Genomic DNA, 13121 nt, shown 5'->3' with positions numbered 1-13121 from the left:
TATGGAACTGTAAACCACACAAAGGCTGACCATAAGATATTCGACATGCAGTAGTATTCAAAAATAATCCCGAAGCTTGAGATAAATATTTGAAATAATAATCACGATAATAATAAAAGTAACAAAACTGGAAAACATTTTCATCGAAACGGGTAACAGATAATTGTGTTAACCATAGCTGCCATACATTTGGTAGAGTTAAAAGCATACTATCAACAAGGCACTTCAAGAACTTTACTGGCAGTCAATTTCCATTCTTGAGAACAAAGTGCACTGACACCCAGAAAAATCTTTTGTCATAACTTATAGGCTGCAATGCATATATCTAGTGCATCCCTGGATTGCTCATCAGCAGTCCTTATGGTGGATAATACATTCATCTTCACAAAATCATTTACTAGAATGGACTGTTGCAGACACACATCATCCATGAAGGAAAGAGGAAAGACTGTCAAAGACAATGTCTTTAGAATTGATGCACAAGCTTACATTGAGGAAATCTGGGAAAGAGGTTGGCTATGCCCTTACCAAGAAACCATCTTGGCATTTGTCCCAATCTGAATCCTGTGCCTGTATCAGCTGTCACTATCACTCCATATGAATATGTAACAAGAACTGAATAAGCTCTGAAAATGTCACGAGTCCAATATTTCACAAATTCAAATTTCAGTATTTTTAAATTCTCCATCTGCAGACGCATTTATCTGTGTTGAGAACATCATGAGTTACTGCCTTTAAAGCCAAGAAAATTGTTGCCAAAATATTTAGTTGGTACGAAAATGTCACGAGTCCATGACTCTTAACGTTTTCCTACTACATCTTCTCGTTAGTTTTATGTAATATTTTTTAAATCACTGGAAGTAGCCTACGGTTTATGTCCCTACATTAACAACAAGCAGATTTTGCCAGTACCGATTTCACGATCTATTGTTGACACCATATTGTAAGACAAATCTTGTGTGGTTGTTGTCTAATCTTTCATTAGTAGTGGCAATTTAATCAGAAAAGAGAGCATAGACATGAAGAAGGTAACAGCCATAACAAGAGGAAAGGCATACAGCATTATGATAAATACGAACACATCATAATAAAGAAGGCTATATTACAAGGGGAAGCGTACATTAACTACAATGGACATTCCTGCAACTGCAACGGGGAAAAATTGCAAATAAGTATGAATTTAAAAACAAAATGTTGAATACATGTTTTTTGTTTGTACAGCAAAACATAAAGCCTATGTTTCCCTTGTTTATTATAAACATTGCTTTCTTCTGTTGCAATTGTAAGCTTCACTGTTTTGAAGCCATTGATGAGATCAACAGAGCCGAGATTCTGGAAATGTTCAAGAAATTTGGGAGCAAGAATGCACAAGATGGATATCTACAAGGTCTTATGGAAGTTACGGAAATTACCAGCAGACGCCCAATGAAGGATACAGCAATCCAAAAAGTACAGAGAAGAACTTCAAATATTATGTTCAAGTTTAGGGAAAGAGAATATTGGTGTGTGAAACTGTATTTATTAGTATTCATGGTCTTAAGAGCGACAAGAGGATTTGAAGATTAGGAGACCTGTCGTTTTTAGGAAAATCTCCTGTAGATAACAGGGGTAAGAGCATGGGAAGCAGATTCAGAGCTATAAAAGGTGGTGTTATTGATCAAATAAAGGAACACATTGAATCTTTCGAGGTAAAAGTTACTCGCTATGCAAACAGAGATATGAAGTATTTTTAAGACCGGTTTGAATGAAAAGATCATGCATTCGCTATTTCTAAGAGATGTTCCCTGATATGCATGTAAAATGGATTTTATTTAAAGTTTTTCCACTAAAATTATAATTACAGATTTGGTAGACCTGAAAAAGATGTTTGTGGTTACTATGAGGAACTTAAAACTAAACTAAAAGGCACTTACCTTTGTGATTCAGCTAAAAGAGTGATTGTTGCTGAGCAAATGGTTCATATTCTAAGAAGCAAAATGTTCTTATAAAAAGATAAAAGCTGTACAGGAAAATTGCAAGCAAAATGACGATGTCGAAGGCATATGTATGGATTTTATGCAGAACGTACCACTTCCCTCATTCCTGTGCAGGAAGTGTTTTACCTGCGTCAGCTCTGGGTCTTTACTTTCTCTATTTATGACCTTAAGGTGACCGCACTGTGCTTCAGATGGAAAAAAATCAATTTTCGGTTTTCCTCATATTAAGGTTTTATTTAAGTACTCTGAAAAGGAATTTGCTGAAAAAAAAAATTTTTTTTTCAAGCATTTTCCTACCACGTGTTTATGCGCCACGTCCACTTTTCTGTCACCCTCTTTTCTACATATATTTTAGATCTTTATATCCCCTACATTGCAGAGTGTGTTGGCTATCCTTGGAATGCAACGGTCGGTATTCTTTTGTTTCTGCTGTTTGTAAACAACACACTTTCAAACACACAGTTAGTTTTGTTAAAGTGTGATTGCAAGTAGTTGTTATACTTATGTTTGCAGTGCTCGTTTACGTGTGTTTTGTTGTGTTTATTGAAGATGACGAAACTTAAAGGCATTTTCAAGAAACAACAATTTAGGGGAAACAAGTTCAGAAAGCTTTCTGTACAAGAGGTTATGTCACCAGGCAATGATGTTTCTAATCGTAATTCTTCAACATGTGCGTCATCAAAGCAGCTCTCAACATTTCAAGAGAGTTACAACAAATTTACTTTAACTGACAAAGGGTGGAGTAACATTATTATAAATTTGAGAATATTATCAGATGTAATTTCTAAACTTGTACAATGTAGACAGTGTGGTGAGTCTCACAGAGTGAAAATTTGTGAGAGTGCCAGTGGGAGAAAAGGCCTAGGAATTGCTTTGGATTCAATTTGCACTAAATGCTCAGCTGTTTTTTGAGGCTTTAGGGCGCACAACAACTATGGTCATTAGCGCCCTGACTACTCTAAGAATGCACCGCGAGGCACAAGTTGACCACAACAACTAAAAGGGAAAACACGAGAAAAGACAGACTGACAGGCATAGGATTAAAAAACAGCATCATCAAATGTCCTTAGCGAGGTTTGTCAAATTGATAAAACGAAGAACACGAGCAGCTGCTCGTGGGTCATCCGCTAAAATGGCATCGAAAGTATTTGGCAGGTTAACATCGAGGCGCAGTGTGTTAAGATCTGGACAGGACATTAAAATGTGTCTAACCGTCAGCAAGTGCCCACATGGGCAGAACGGCGCCGGCGCAGCCGTCAGCAGATGGCGATGGCTGAACCGGCAGTGTCCAATTCTTAACCGGGCTAATACGACCTCCTCCCGCCGAGAAGGGCGTGAGGAGGACGTCCAAGCCACGGGAAGAGGTTTTAAGGCCCGAAGCTTGTTGTCGGTAAGTGCAGCCCAATCGGCATGCCATAGAGATAAGATGCGCCGACAAATCACCCTGCTAAAATCGGACGAAGGGACGCAACAAGAAGCTGTCCGAGGCTGGAGGACCGCAGCCTTGGCCGCGGCATCTGCAGCTTCGTTCCCAGGGATACCGACATGGCCAGGAACCCACATAAAGCTAACTGGAGAACCGACGTCCACCAGCTGCTGAAGAGAGCGTTGGATCCGGTGTACGAAAGGGTGAACCGGGTACGGATCACTGAGGCTCTGGATGGCGCTCAGGGAATCTGAGCAGATGACATAAGCAGAATGTCGGTGGCGGCAGATGTAAAGAACAGCTTGGTAGAGGGCAAAGAGCTCAGCTGTGAAGATCGAACAATGGCCATGGAGCCGGTATTTGAAACTTTGTGCCCCGACAATAAAGGAACACCCGACCCCGTCATTGGTCTTAGAGCCATCTGCATAAATGAAAGTCATGTCGATGAACTTCGAACGAAGTTCCAAAAAACGGGAGTGGTAGACCGAACCGGGGGTGACCTCTTTTGGGAGCGAGCTGAGGTCAAGGTGAACGCGGACCTGAGCCTGGAGCCAAGGTGGCGTGCGGCTCACTCCCACTCGAAAGGTTGCAGGGAGTGAAAAATTAAGGTGTTGAAGGAGGCGACGAAAGCGAACTCCAGGCGGTAGCAGGGCAGAGACATACAACCCGTATTGACGGTCAAGAGAGTCATCAAAAAAGGAACGATAAGACGGATGGTCGGGCATTGACAGTAGCCGACAGGCATACCGAGAAAGCAGTATATCGCGCCGGTAGGTGAGTGGCAATTCGCCAGCGTCAGCATGAAGACTCTCTACGGGACTGGTATAAAATGCTCCGATCGCAAGTCGTAAACCCCGATGTTGTATGGAGTTGAGGCGGCGTAAGATGGATGGCCGTGCAGAGGAGTATACGAAGCTCCCATAATCCAGCTTGGAGCGGATGATCGACCGATATAGACGAAGTAGGACGGTTCGATCCGCTCCCCACAACATACCACTGAGAACACGGAGGACATTTAAAGAACGGGTACAACGGGCGGCCAAATATGACACATGTGGAGACCAGCTAAGTTTCCTGTCAAATGTAAGGCCTAAAAATTTGGTTGTCTCCACGATTGGGAGAGCAACGGGACCGAGTCGTAAGGACGGTGGGAGAAACTCTTTGTAGCGCCAGAAGTTTATACAGACCGTCTTCTCGGCAGAAAAACGGAAGCCATTGGCGACACTCCAGGAGTAAAGACGGTCAAGAGAACGCTGAAGACAGCGCTCCAGGACACGTGTACACTGGGCGCTGCAATAGATGGTAAAATCGTCCACGAAAAGGGAGCCTGATACATCAGCTGGGAGGCAATCCATTATTGGATTGATCGCGATGGCGAAGAGAGCGACGCTCATAACTGAGCCCTGTGGCACCCCATTCTCCTGGCGAAAGGTGTCGGACAGGACAGAACCCACACGTACCCTGAACTGTCGATCCATTAAAAAGGAACGAATAAAAAGAGGGAGGCGACCGCGAAGGCCCCATGTATGCATGGTGCGGAGAATGCCCGCCTTCCAACAGGTGTCGTAAGCCTTCTCCAAATCAAAGAACACAGCCGCGGTCGGGCGCTTCCGCAAGAAGTTATTCATAATGAACGTCGACAAGGTAACCAGATGGTCAACAGCAGAGCGGCGCCTACGAAATCCACATTGTACATTGGTAAGTAGGCGTCGAGACTCGAGCAGCCAAACCAATCGAGAGTTAACCATTCGCTCCATCACTTTACAGACACAGCTGGTAAGCGAGATAGGTCGATAACTGGAAGGCAAGTGCTTGTCCTTCCCCGGCTTAGGAATCGGGACAACAATAGACTCGCGCCAGCATGCGGGAACATGTCCCTCAATCCAGATGCGATTGTATGTACGAAGAAGAAAACCTTTACCCGCAGGAGAAAGGTTCTTCAGCATCTGAATATGAATAGAATCTGGCCCTGGAGCAGAGGACCGTGATCGGCCAAGTGCGTTTTCGAGTTCCCGCATGGTGAATGGGGCATTATAACTTTCACAATTCGAGGAGCGGAAGTTAGGTGGCCTAGCCTCCTCTGCCTGTTTGCGGGGGAGGAAGGCAGGGTGGTAATGAGCGGAGCTCGAAACCTCTGCGAAAAAGCGGCCGAAGGCATTGGAGACAGCCTCAGGGGCCACAAGGACGTCATTCGCGACCTTCAAGCCAGAAACTGGTGAGTGGACCTTAGTGCCAGATAGCCGGCGCAGGCTACCCCAGACAACAGAAGAAGGAGTAAAACTGTTGAAGGTGCTTGTGAAAGCAGCCCAGCTGGCTTTCTTGCTTTCTTTGATAATACGACGACACTGAGCACGTAATCGTTTATAATTGATACAATTCGCCACTGTAGGGTGGCGTTTAAATGTGCGTAAAGCACGTCGACGAGCACGTAAAGCGTCTCTACATGCTGCGGTCCACCAGGGGACCGGTACGCGACGTGGAGAAGAAGGAGGGTGAGGGATGGAATATTCAGCAGCAGCGAGAATGACTTCTGTGAGGTGTGCGACCTGACGATTGCAGCTTGTAAAGGTTTGATCCTGAAAGGTCGCCCTGGAAGAGAAGAGCCCCCAGTCTGCCTTGGAGATGGTCCAATTAGAGAAGCACGAAGAGGGGGTATGCTGCAGGAGATGGATAACACACGGGAAGTGGTCGCTCGAATATGTATCAGAAAGTGCATACCACTCAAACCGGCGTGCAAGTTGGGGAGTACATATAGAGAGGTCTAAATGGGAACAGGTGTGAGATGTGTCCGAAAGAAAAGTAGGGGCGCCAGTATTGAGGCAGACAAGATCGAGCTGGCTGAAAAGGTCTGCTAACAAGGAGCCCCTCGGGCAGGATGCTGGAGAGCCCCAAAGGGGATGGTGGGCATTGAAGTCGCCAGTTAACAAAAATGGGGCAGGTAGCTGAGCAATAAGTTGCAGCACGTCTGCCCTGGTAACGGCAGATGACGATGGAGTGTAAACGGTACAAAAGGAAAACGTAAAAGTGGGGAGAGTAATGCGGATGGCAACTGCCTGCAGGCCGGTGTGCAACGTGATGGGATCGTAGTAAATATCATCCCGGACCAGCAACATAACCCCTCCATGAGCTGGGATACCTACCACAGGGGGTAGGTCAAAACACACAGAGGTGTAGTGTGCCAAGGCAATTTGATCGCATGGGCGTAGCTTCGTTTCCTGGAGGGCTACGACGAGCGGACGGTGCAAGCGGAGCAGCAACTTCAAGTCCTCTCGGTTGGAGCGAATGCTGCGAATATTCCAGTGAATAACTGCCATCGTAAGAAAAGGAAGATGAGAGAAGTGGTCACCTCGAAGGCCGCTTAGGGCCTGGCTTCGAGCGAGCACTGCCGCCGCTATCAGTAGGCGGACAGTCATCGTCCATTGGGTCTATAGGGTCATCGGCCATCTCGGGAGGATGGCCGAGAGGGGGAGCTTCCTCCGCCAGTGAACGGCCAGATGTACGGCTACAAGCGGTGCGGCCAGGCGAAACGGATGACGGCCTGGGGCGGCAACCGCTGGGTGGCGCAGGAGAAGAAAAGCGCCGTGGCGGAGAAGGAGAACTGTGCTTCCTATGCGCCTTTTTGGAAGGACGTGTAGTGGAAGTACCGGTCGAAGGCTGGGAGGTCGAGGTACGGAGGAAGTCTGCACGGGATGGTTCCTTCTTGAAGGCCCGTGCATCTGACTTCGATGTCTTCGTCTTAGCAGAAGCTGAGGAAGGTGCTCGTGTCTGTGGGGTGATGGGAGGAAGAGGAGACGTCGACCGCGCGATCTTAGCACTGGCCGAACGGACGACCGTGGTGCTGAAGGTCAGATCGCATGTCTGGGTTGCTACCTCCCGGGTAGTCCGAGGAGAGGCGAGGACAGTACTGTATTTCCCCGCTGGGAGCAGCGTGGGCTTCCTACTAGCCAATAGTTTGCGAGCAGCCGAGGTGGACACTTTCTCTTTGACCCGAATTTCTTGGATACAGCGTTCTTCCTTATAGACAGGACAGTCGCGGGAGGATGCGGCATGGTCACCCTGACAGTTCACACAACGAGGAGACGGAGGTGGACAGTCACCCTCATGGGCATCCCTGCCACAAGTGACACATTTAGCCGCATTGGAACAAGACTGTCGAGTGTGATTGAAACGCTGACACTGGTAGCAGCGCGTAGGTGTCGGGACATAGGGGCGAACAGAAATAACCTCATAGCCCGCCTTGATGCGCGATGGCAGCTTAACACTATCGAAGGTCAAGAAAATTGTCCGGGTCGGTACAAGGTCATTGTTGACCTTTTTCATGACCCTATGGACAGCCGTCACGCCCTGCTCAGCGAGGAATGATTGAAGCTCCTCGTCAGTCAATCCGTCGAGGGAGCTAGTATAGACTACACCACGAGACGAATTCAAAGTTCGGTGGGCCTCCACCCGGACAGGGAACGTGTACAGGAGGGTGGCCCGAAGCAGTTTTTGTGCCTGAAAGGCACTCTCAGTTTCTAGTAATAAGGTGCCGTTACGCAACCTGGTACAAGATTTGACAGATCCGGCTATGGCATCTACGCCCTTCTGAATAACGAAAGGGTTGACAGAGGAAAAATCCTTTCCGTCCTCAGATCGAGAAACTACGAGGAACTGTGGGGCAGGCGGTAGTACTTTTGTCACTGTTGGCTGGTCACGTTTCCGTTTTTGGGTCGAAGTCGAAAGAGATGGAGTAGAATCCATTGCGGAGGAATCCCCCATGATTGCCAGCGTCTCCGATGGCGCGCTCCTTCCTTGTGGGGACCCTCTCAGAGGGCACTCCCGCCTTAGGTGAATGTTTACACCTCAGGTCACACCTCCCGAGAAACAGACGGAGGGACCTATCGGCATGGTCAGAAGGTATCAGCTCAGGCAATCACCCCTCCCCGGGCCTGGCCTTTACCAGGGGGTACGCGCGTGCCTTACATGTCTACCCAGGGCGGGGACTTACGCGTTATCCCGTCACCGGCTACGTGTGCGAACGCGTGGGTCGGCCTTCAGGCACGCACAGGGAGGAAGGAAGAAGAGGAAAAAGAAGAGAGAGAGGAAGAAAGAGGACAGACTGTCTCAAACGCCGAGGCGGAGACCAGAGAAGGCAAGGAGAAGAAGGCAAGGAGAAGAAGGCAAGGAGAAAAAGGCAATGAGAAGGCAAGGAGAAAAAGGCAATGAGAAGGCAAGGAGAAAAAGGCAATGAGAAGGCAAGGAGAAAAAGGCAATGAGAAGGCAAGGAGAAAAAGGCAATGAGAAGGCAAGGAGAAAAAGGCAATGAGAAGGCAAGGAGAAAAAGGCAATGAGAAGGCAAGGAGAAAAAGGCAATGAGAAGGCAAGGAGAAAAAGGCAATGAGAAGGCAAGGAGAAAAAGGCAATGAGAAGGCAAGGAGAAGTCAAGGGAAAGAGTAAGGAAGACAGTGAGGTGGAGAAGAGCAAAGAAAGGAACCAACAAAAGGAAGGAAGAAACGAGAAGTGAGAAACCAAAAAGACCATGATTATAGGTTGTGGAACCGTCCGTCTCCAGACGCAGGCGCTAACTACCCCCGTGAGGGGGATGGACTCCTTTTAGTCGCCTCTTACGACAGGCAGGAATACCGCGGGCCTATTCTAATCCCAGGACCTGCAGGGGGGTTGTGCTCAGCTGTGATTTCACTTATGAGTTCTTCAAAACCAGATGCAAGTGGCCCTTATGTAATCAATACTAGATTAGTTTATGACTTACGATATATTGGCAAGGGTATGGCTGCAGGGAGAACATTTTGTTCAGTGATGAACTTACATCAATTACCAAATAAATTTGAAAAACTGACTGCAATATTAGAGAAACCTGTATGTGAGGTCAGTGAGGAAAGCATGAAACTGGCTGCTAGGGGAGCAGTGGAAGAAAATGATGGATGTTCGGATATTGCAGTTGCACTTGATGGAAGCTGGCAGAAAAGAGGACATACTTCTCTGAATGGAGTAGTGACTGCCACGAGTGTAGACACTAGTAAAGTGTTAGATGTGGAGATAATTTCTAAATATTACGAATGTTGTAAGGTCAATGAACATAAAGAACACAACGGTGTGGTTAATTTTAGAGGAACAAGTGGTGGTATGGAAGTTCATGGGGTACCGTCACTTGGGGTGATTTGGAACTACTGGGGAGAAATGGAACACGGCATCCATTTCAACAAATCATCTTTGCTGCGGAGTGATACTTCGGTGTAACTAATGGAAACCACCCTCTAGAGTTACCACAGATATTAGTTGTTCCAGTGATATAAAAATTGTATGTGTCAAAGAGGTATGTGATTTTTTAAAAAATAATGTATTTAAGTGTAAACTTTACCTTTTTTCTAAAACTATGGAAACAAACTGTTGCACAGCTACTCTGGTAATAATAATACAGTTCTCTGAGATTGGAATGTGGAGGACAACTATCAGTGATGATGTTTGAAAAGTTAGGTTAGGTTTGGTTATGTTATTCATTAGCTGCAGGCATAAATGCAGAAAATCATATTTTTTCAGGGTGAATTGGAACATGCCACAGGTATACAAAAAGAAGATTGGGCCAGCTGGCTACCAAAAATACAGCGAGACAAGCCTGCAGAAAGCTGTCAGTGATGTCAAGGCATGTAAATTATCACTCAGGAATGCATCCAAAAAATATGGTATACCACCTAGTACACTTTCAAGGAAATTAAATAACAAAAATCCTTTGAAAATAAGGGGACAAACTGTTTTGAGGTTAGAAGAAGAGAAGACATTAGTCAGTGAATTATTTAAATGTGCAGAATGGGGTCAGCCATTAACAAAAAGTGAGATAAGAGATATTGTAAAGAGCTACTTGGACCGAAGGGGAAGAGTGGAAAAGAGGTTTGAAGACAATAGGCCTTGATATGAGTGGGTGAAAAATCTGCTTTCATCTCACCACAAACTTACTGTCCGTTTGAGCGAAAATGTAAAGAGAGCTAGAGCTCAAGTGAACAGAGACGTCATATCAAGCTATTTCGAAAATTTGGAGGAGACTGTGAGAGGCGTTCCACCTAGCCACATAGTCAACTACGATGAGACCAACTTCTCCGATGATCCTGGTGCTATCAGAGTGTTGCTCAAGAGGGGATGTAAACATCCTCAATGAATCATAGACTCATCCAAAACAAGCACATCTGTAATGATAGCTGCTGCAGGGGATGGAAATCTTTTGCCACCTTATGTAGTTCACAAGGCCACTCATCTGTATCCAACCTGGACGGATGGTGGAGTGAATGGTACAGCCTACAACAGAAACCAAAGTGGATGGTTTGACCTCAGTATATTTGAAGATTGGTTTCAGGCAATAGCTTTGCCATATCTTAGAAAGCTTGAGGGGGTCAAAGTTCTGATAGGAGACAATCTCTCAAGCCACATTTCCTTGTTTGTAGTCTCCCAATGTGAGAAGGAGAATATTAAGTTTGTGTTGCTCCCGCCAAATGCAACACACATCTGCCAGCCTCTAGACGTGGCATTCTTTCGCCCAATGAAGATAGCTTGGGGAAAAGCTTTGATTGATTGGAAGAAAGGCAATAGGGGTGTTCTTCCAAAAAGCGACTTCCCTAAGACATTGAAGGCGACATTTCACTACATGGGTGAGAAAATTCGAGACAATGTTATTGCAGGATTTCGTGCTTCTGGTATCATACCTTTCAATCCAGGAAAAGTTCTCTCTCTCTTACCTGTTAGTAGTTTGGAAAATGAAACAGGTGACCCAATGCAGGTATGTCCTGAAGCCTTTATGGAGCACTTGAAAAATGTTCCTTATGGATCTGTTAATTCCCAACCCAAAAAAGCTCGTGGTAGAAAAGTGGAAGTTCTCCCTGGGAAAAGTGTCATGTCACAGACAGAAATTTCAGACAATATTGGAGAGGACAGCAAGGAGAAGGAAGCTGATGATCCCAAGTTGTGGAGCAAGAAACTATAATATCTGAGACAACAACTGAAGAGGAATATGGACCTGGACCTTCTGAGGCACCTCCAATGACACTGCCCAAAAACGATTTTGTCTTGGTTAAGTTTCCTGTTACAGAGACTAACCATTCAAAGTTATATGTACTAAGGATTGAGGCTATGGAGCTGCATGACGACATTCAAGTTAATTTCATGAGGAAGAAAATTAGTGAGAAACAAGAATACTTTTTTTCCCTGATGTTGTAGACATGTGTGTGGTGTCAAAAGCACAAGTTGTGATGAAGATGCAAGGAACTGATATCTGACAAGGTAGAATGATATTTAAAATTCTTGAAGGCTTTGACATCATGTAATGTAAAGTGTTGTATTAAGTAATGAATGAAATGGTTTGTTTTTTGTAAAATAATTGCCTTAGAAATACATTTGTAAGCTCAGAGATTTAATGGTTAATAAAGCTGGTCACTAATACAAAAAATATTAATTGGCAATAATTAATACAAAGTTGAGGTAATATAAATGCATTTTTCTTAGTAAAATGCTTGTTAGAATGTGTTTCACATGTTCCAATCCACCTCAGCACATGTTTCAAATGCAGTGTTCCAAATCACCCCAAGTCTTGGGGTGATTTGGAACACAATTCAGATCAAAATTTGAAGCAGGGTTATGGTACAGCATTTTCATTCATGTAACACATTGCTGTAGGAAGGACTAGAGATGCTGTATTTAAAATTTCAAAATTATAGTACTAAATGATTAATGGAAAATCTCATATAAGATGTGAAACAAATACTAACAAAGAGATAGAGGGGCTGGCCAGTACTTACCTCAGCTCAGTACAGCCGATAGATACACATAAAACAGAACTGAAAATTTACATTCCTAGCTTTCGGAACTTTGTTCCTTCATCAGGGAGGAGAGAGGGGAAAAAAGGGATGAAGGGAAAGTGGATTCAGTTACTCACAACCCAGGTTATGAAGCAACAGGGAAAGGTAAACAGGGAGGATAGCAAGGATGGAGGCATGGTTGTCAGAGGGAAGCCAAAGATATTCTACTGTAAGTACTGTGCCAGCTTCAACCAAAGAGGATGCATACAGAAGTAAAGAGGTATATAGTATAAAGATAAACACAACTATGTAGGATGAAAAGATGCGTGAATGGCTAAAGAGGAAAGGGAAAGAGGAGAAGACTGAAGAGTGAATGGGAGTGAGGTTGTTTAACGTAGGTTCAGTTCAGGGGGATGGCGGGATGAAAGGATGTGTTGGAGTGCAAGTTCCCATCTCCGTAGTTCAGAAGGACTGGTGTTGGGTGGGAGAAGCCAAATGGCACATACAGTGTAGCAGGTTCCTAGGTCCCTAGAATTATGCTGGAGGGCATGCTCCGCTACTGGGTATTGGGCATCTCCTAGACGGACAGTTCGTCTGTGTCCGTTCATGCGCTCAGCCAGTTTGGTTGTTGTCATGCCGATGTAAAAGGCTGTGCAGTGCAGGCATGTCAGTTGATAAATGACATGTGTAGTTTCACACGTAGCCCTGCCTTGAATTGTGTATGTTTTACCAGTAGCGGGGCTGGAGTAGGTGGTTGTGGGGGGATGCATGGGGCAGGTTTTGCAGCGGGGTCGGTTACAGGGGTAGGAACCGTTGGGTACAGAAGGTAGTCTGGGAATATTGTAGGGTTTAACAAGGATGTTACGGAGGTTAGGGGGGCGACGAAAGGCAACTTTGGGTGGTGTGGGGAGAATTTTGTCAAGGGATGATCTCATTTCA

General features: G+C 45.4%; 1 protein-coding gene across 1 annotated transcript in view; it reads right to left on the bottom strand.

The window, feature by feature from the left end:
* Nucleotides 1–13121, bottom strand: part of LOC126457247 (enhancer of mRNA-decapping protein 4) — a 164908-nt gene that overhangs the window by 90633 nt on the left and 61154 nt on the right. The gene's annotated exons all lie outside the window — the stretch shown is intronic.

Source organism: Schistocerca serialis, chromosome 2 (genome assembly GCF_023864345.2).
Source record: "Schistocerca serialis cubense isolate TAMUIC-IGC-003099 chromosome 2, iqSchSeri2.2, whole genome shotgun sequence".
Taxonomy (NCBI): Eukaryota; Metazoa; Arthropoda; class Insecta; order Orthoptera; family Acrididae; genus Schistocerca; species Schistocerca serialis.
The sequence above is the reverse complement of the archived record's forward strand: the minus strand, read 5'-3'. Positions and strand labels throughout refer to the sequence as shown.